This window comes from Leptinotarsa decemlineata, unplaced genomic scaffold (assembly GCF_025532065.1).
Source record: "Leptinotarsa decemlineata unplaced genomic scaffold, Ldec_3_MD MMD2_tig00078346_RagTag_RagTag, whole genome shotgun sequence".
In the NCBI taxonomy this organism is placed as follows: Eukaryota; Metazoa; Arthropoda; class Insecta; order Coleoptera; family Chrysomelidae; genus Leptinotarsa; species Leptinotarsa decemlineata.
Window position 1 is genome coordinate 6,372,008 of NW_027412724.1, and position 7,445 is coordinate 6,379,452.

A 7,445-nucleotide genomic window follows, 5' to 3' on the forward strand; every position below is an offset into this window, starting at 1 on the left:
TAAAAAATGATTTAACTCGATTTCCGTCGAAACTACAAGTCCTATGGAAAAACGTTGAATGGCAAAGTTGTAGGTAATAAAAAGATCTACAATTTTCGATTCACAATTTTTTCATATAACCTCAAAATTTATGTGAAAAATTCAAATAACCAAGTTTTTGGTTTTTTATTTTTCTTTTTCAAAAAAGAATTGTTTTCAATGAAATTTGGTAAAAATTCACCTTTTTATGTTTCAAATACACTGTAATTTATTTGATTTAAAATAGTTATTTGTTTCACCTTATTTTGACTTAATATCAAAGAAGCATCCTAATTATACCGAATACCGAATAAAAAGAGATGTAACTGACTTACAAATAAACAGGTATGATCCTTTTCCACAGACTGATAACATTATGTCAATATTTTCTGGAATTATTGGCTGTAATTCTGTAAATTGTCACGAAGCGTATGAAGGAGGAAAAAAATCTTTGCAAGCTATTGTTGGAATTAATTTTGGCAATGTAAAATTTAAAAGGAAAAACAAAGTCTCGTTTCTAAAAACGGTTCAATCTTCCGTAAACGGAGATATTACAGCTATCGATCCATTATTGCTATTTCAAAGGATATCGGTAACGATAGACAGTAAAAAAGATATGGAAACTTATTTACAATACGAGCTTGCACCTTTTCCACTATTACTTTTTACAAAAAATGGCCTCAGGAACAATGTAAAATCTCAACTCTTCGAATTATTTGTGAGTGTGAATAGACCAAACGCATTTTGACGACATAGATGTCGTCGACGGTGGATTTTTACTGCACAAAGTAATTTGACAGAAAAATTAAACGATGGAAGAGATCATGAATAAATATTGGCGTAATGTAGAGAAATATTAGGCAGCAAGCAGCTATATTGTCTTTGATAGGTACCCGGAAATTAAAAAACAGTTACTGTCACAACAGTACCAGCAGCTACGAGTACTTCAACTTAAAGAGGAGAACGTAGTCGTAGAAAAATCTCAGACAATATTCCAGAGTTTGATTATCAAAACCATACAACAATACCATTTTTGCAAGAAAAATTTTTATTCAACGAGAAAAACAAAGAAAAAACAATAAAAACTTTGTTGAAAAGATTTCAGTCACGAGGGTTTTCCTGTAAACAAATAGAAGAAGTTGCTGATACTGACATAATTAATATCTCGATAGAAATTGCCAGAGATTCTAATAAAACTGTCATTGTTGTGAGTCAAGATCGTTTGGTCATTTATTTTCTCAAACCAGGTTCTGAAAATGTAAAGGATTTGTTTTTCACGTCTAATAGTTTCAAACATGTATCCTTCAAAAATATTGTTGCATTCCTGCATTGTTTTTCCGGTTGCGATACATCTTGATTTGCCGTAAAGAAAAGAAAAGTATCGTAAATTTATTATTAGACGCTAAAAATTTGTTGAATTTGGCCAATGTTTTTTATAAGAAAGCCGCAAGTAAATAAGATATAAAAAAAGGATTACAATTAATCAAATCTATTTATAAATGTAAAAATGAAAAAATAACACTGAATCAATTGAGATTTCAAAAATATCAATTGGCAAAAATTAAATCATCTTTCATTTTGGCAAACCTCCCACCCACAGAAGGACCATCAGAACAACATGTTCAGGCCAATTTCGACTTACCTTACATCGTAGGTTAATGAACTGACAACTATTCCCCTGGCTAATACCACGAAGGGCGTTGATTTCTCTAAACGTAGCCTGAAATGTGTGCTTATGCATAACGTAAGATGTTAGATATATGCAAAAATTTCGCTGTGATATCATCATACTCTTGAAAAATATTTTGACATCTTTTATTTTAAATGTCGTTTCCACTTGCAAAGAAACCCTTTAGTTGGCCCCAAACGAAATCAATGAGATTAAGTGCGCAATGAGGGCAGACGCAGAATATTAATATTTCGTTAAATTAGTTCGGACTTCCATTGTCTAATATGATATAAAATGATTTGAAGTCCCTGATAGAATCAATAAACTTAAAAAGATCAGCTGAAAAATAACAATTATATTAGACAAAAAAACTGAAATTACATTGAAATAAAAAACAAACAACAACTGGAAATTTTTACAATCAACCAGAAATGAAAATTAAAAGCTAAGTTACTTCACGCGTTTCGATTGTTAGTATCCATAATCGTCTTCGGGTGATTACTGGACTTATTCCTCCGAGAGATGATTATTTATAGTTCATTCGAGTGCTTTCATCTATCCCCTCTTCCCTCTCTGCGTTGTTGGACAACATATATGCGGCTTCTTTGAATTTTCTCCTAAACCAGTGTTCCTCCTTGTGGATGATTTCAGCTTGAGACCACTTGATGTTATGTTGATGAGTCAGAACATGCTCTGCTATTCCCGATTTGCTGGTTTCTCCTCGCTGTCTATGCTTCTTGTGCTTGGCAATGTGAACTTTCAATGGCCTCTTAGTTTCACCGATGTAGGATTCTCTGCACTCGCAGGGTATTCGGTAAATGCAATTCTTGGAATTGCAGTCCGAGGCCTTCCTTCGTATTTCAGAGGAGCTAGGCATCATCAACAATGATCGTCAAAGGAATGGTTACTCCAAAGTGATCATGGAACAGACTTTGGCTAGAAGGCAGCACGAGCCTCACAAGGAAAAGAAGCCGTCACAACCAGTACTTGTACTTACCTACATCAGAGGATAAGAAGAATTGTGTCCAAGTATAACATCAGAACCTGCTTCAGATCCTGAAACGCTATCCGTAGCAGTCTCACAAAAACCAGGCCACCAAACGCGGACTGCGATTCCAAGAATTGCATATACCGGATACCTTGAGAGTGCGGAGAATCATACATCGGTGAAACTAAGAAGTCATTGAAAAGCCATTGAAACACACACAGCAAGGAGAAACCAACAAATCAGGAATAGCTTCCCCGAGGGAAATCGAAATCGAGCATTTTGTGTAGCAGGCCTTCGTGCCAGACTCGGTCGAAGGCTTTCGAAATATCCAGGAGGACGAGATGGACTAGACAGTCCATTGTTCAGCTCTGGCATGGAATTTTCGACCAATCTCAGGGCCTGCAGCTCGATGGAGTGTGCCCTCCTGAAGCGGAATTGTTCGTCAGGCAGAACATTTCGGTCTTCAACTTTTTCTGTTAGCCTTTGCAGCACAACACGTTCAGCCAACTTAGCCGTTGAGAAAAGGCAACTTTTTTCAGATAAATATCAATTTTTTTATCTTTGTTATTTTTGAGTAATACCAATCGAGCAACCAGAAATAGGTGAAACATACATAATTTACACTATTGGGCGGTAGAAAACCCACGAATAACAAGAAACGATGGCTTTCAGCACCGGTTTAGAATTAGGTACCTATCAATTTATGAGCTGGTATAATAAATATGAACACAAAGATTATATGAAACACAGTTTTTACGATGTTTGCAAAACATCTGCCAGGCTTGCTAGGAGAAGTACCCTTAACTTGTACAGAAATATGTGGTTTCAGTTAGATGGTCAGTTTTAACAAATCCTTATCAAAGAAGATGAAAAAAAGAGGAAAAGAATCGTTTGGCCACCGTAGTCCTCGGATCTAAACACACTGGATTTTTTCTTTAAGTCTACATAAAAGATCGTGTCTATGAACGAGAATGTAATAAAAAAATAAGAATTTGGAGAACGAATTCATCATGTGGTGCAAGAAATACAGAATATTCTGTCAGTATTTAGAAACTCCCAAATAAATTCCATTCTACGATGTATGCATTAGAGTTGGAGGAAACATTTCGAGCATTTATTGTGAATATTTTTCTCTAATTCTATTATGTATTTTTTTTCTTTGAATTTCCATTGAAAGCAAGGTGTTCCTGATTAAACCAGCATTTTTATTCAACCTAATTGAATATTCCGGGAAAGGAATATATACATTATTGGCAAAAAATACAAATTGCATCAAGAACTTGAGTAACAAGATATTTTGCATTAAGTAAAATCTTATTTTCCTCGCTCTGCGATTGGTGCGATTACCTAGAACATTCAACTATACTCTAATATTTACTCATAGGTACCTGTAACAATGACATATCTACAAACGAATACATAAAAGTATAGTGTCAATATGATTATCTAAGTAGATAGGTACCGAATAGTATTATTTGTTCAGTTTTCTTTGGTACAATGTCATTCGACGATGACATGGTAGATTTCACTCCCCCAGATGTATGTAATTTAACAAACGAAACGACGAAGGAATTTCTGCCAGAAACATTAAAACAGGAGTATGATTTACGTACGATAATTTTATGGCATGAAAAGGAAGAAGTAATGCAAAAAGCTTCTCCGAGATAGTTTTATTGGCTTACATAGGGAATCAGGAAATAAGTACAAGCTACGTACTGTCTGGTCAATATATTATATGTTACAAACATCCTTGATAGCTAAACATAACATTAGAAATTACCTGAAATTGAAAGCAGTACTCAAAAAACGCTCAGACGAATATAAACCAAAAAATCAAATACGTTAAATCCCCAGTAAAACAAACAATTTATGGAAACTGCTCCGGATGAAAAATATTTGTTGATCAAAGTTTGTTTTGATTTGCATTTACAGTTGATTTATTTAGAATGAGAATTTTTTTCTATAGAATATTGAAATTTTACTAATTCACTACTCATATTTTGTATCAAGAAATCGTTGTTTTTGTCAAACAAATGTCCTTGAATATTTTAGCGCGCCAATGCATTGTCAAACTTTCGACACGGGTAACCTATGTTTTCATGTAGGTCGTCGGAAAAGTATAGTGTACAACTCGGGCTGAAACTGGATATTAAATATCCGTTTGACAAGATGGTAAACCACTCGCATATACGGTTCGTGGTTCATAATCTTGCCAAACTCGTATGAAATATCCTATTTTTCGCACTAGTTGCACAATATATAATTGAATATTAATACACTACCACAAATGTGCGAATTAGACTAAAACGTATGCCTCTCCGCTGACAAGGAACTTTGGAGAAATTGACAGCGTTAGGATGTCGTCAGTATGCTCACCATAATTGGTTTCGCTGTTTTTTGATTTCTTTTGCGACAGCTTCGTTCAAAGATTCCTTCATACTAAATATACTCCTGTTGATATTTTTTATGTAGGCATTTTTTCAAATGCTTCAGCAATCTTGTGTTTGATAAACATATTTCATAAAACATTTATTATCGATATTTTCAACTCATTGAAACGAATGGTTTTGACTGAACCATGCACTATTCCTCTTATCTTTATACTATGGCACTACAGGTGTAATGTTGAAACTGTTGACGCTGCTTTCATCACTGCCGCCCGTTTCTGAGTAGTCTCGGATATGTATATTTTCCCCAATGCTCAAGAAAAGGGACTAGAGTGGCCAGAACAATTATTTATCCTTCTAAGTCATCATATTCAGAAAAATAACTCAATAATATCCTCTTCTTTTTAAGGACAAAACACAAGCACTACAGGAAAATCCTTAAGGTGCTCTCAGAGCGATGCCTGTGCGAAAGTAGCGATTCGCAGTAAACTTGAATCGCTGGAGGTTAAATCCATTTGGAAAAACGTTCTCAGGAAGTTTATTCCACATAAACACATTTCTCCAGATGAAAGAGTTCTTAAACAGTGAAGTTCAAGGTGTACTGAGTTGAACCTCAAAACGAGCATCCACAGTCCGTCACATATTTCTGATATGTACCGCTCTTGGTGGAATCCAATGTGCCAAGTCACTTGAACACCTCCCGTGAAAGTATCTATAGAAGAGAGATGAATATCTAACCTTTCTTCGACGTTCCACGTGATGTTTGCATCTCCAATCAGGCAAATGGCTCTTTTCTGGATAGAATCCAGCATCTTCAGGTTATGTTTTGGGGCAGAGCCCCATACATGAGAACAATACCTACTCCAAAGAATGTCTGGTCTGAGCTTTATAAAGCATCAAAAGTTGCTGAGGTGTGAATAGTTTTCTGATTCGGAACAGTGTTCTGAGCTTTTGAGAAGTAGCCTTTGCAATTTCAGCGACATGATTGTGCCAAGACATATTGGTGTCCATTTTAACCCCCAACAATCTTATCGAAGCAGAAAGCGGACTTGTCTGACCTGACATTATTATATCCGGTTCGGAGACATTTATATTCTTGAAGAAAACCGATGCTTGAGTTTTTGTGGCATTAAATTGAACCTGGTTACTTTCACCCCAATTCAAAATCACTTCTAGATCCTCATTAAGATACACAACCTCTTGCTGTCGGTGTAGATGTGCCTTCGTAGCCGGTGTCCTGGAATCCAAATGGAATGACGAGACAAGTGTTCTGTCGTCAGCAAAAAAATATATTGGATTCTTGTTTTTTTTCAATAATTCATTGATATGCATTAAAAAGAGGGTTGAAGAAAATATGGATCCCTGGGGAACACCAGCGTTGATGGTGAAAGTATTCTATAGATATATATCGACGGCCACCTGCAGGGAACGTTCTTTCAGGAGCCATTCACAGAAATGATTCGACAAGACATAGCATCGAAGTTTGGCCAGCAAATCCACTGAATAGTTTTCAACGTTCTGCAAAGCATTGGTAATAATTTGTCCATTTTTATGTTGTCATCAGAATTGTTGATAACATAGATGTTTTCGGAAATAATTTGAGGTGATATCATAACGGATTAGTAGAATGATATATTTTATTCCTAGGAAACATTGATAAATCACATTCATATTGGAATGAGAAATTATCCCTAAACACGAGGCTGAATTTCTTCTTTGAGTCGAAATATTAATTTCTTGGATCTACAAAGGGGTAGCTTTTTGGGTCTCTGAAAAGAAACGAAAGTTGCAGGAATTTGATAAGGACAAAGGTTTCGAGGTCGTTTCTCATCATATTTCTGCAAAAACCCTTGAAATTTTAAGATGGGAGGTATTGTAACGAATTAAAGAATAAACTGTCTCAAACAAATTAATTTTTAACAATACTTCACTATCACAACTAATTTATATACACCACTTAGCAACTAACGCTTAATTTATCTTCACTGTTTGTTAACCGCTCGATTCGCTTTCTAGATACAGACTCCGACTGACTGACTGACTGCCACTCGGGACGGAGAGCCGCCTTTTTATATCGTCAACGAACGCTCCGGATCTCTCTTGGGGTTTCGGCACTGGCCTAGATTATTCGCGGTGGCTTTTCGAGTGCATTCCTTTCGCGATGAGTCATTGCCTATTCGTTGGCTGAGATATCGGTCAGGGCCGGCTTTAAATTCGTTACATTGCCCCCTTCTTGAAGACATTTCGCCCCGAAATGTCATCCTTGGCATGTGTCGATACCTGCAGGACTCCCCATATCTGCACTGTGAAGAGTAGGAGATTTGAGCCGGTTCTAAGTCTCCCCCCACCACTATGACGTATTAATTGCTTTTTTATTGGTTGT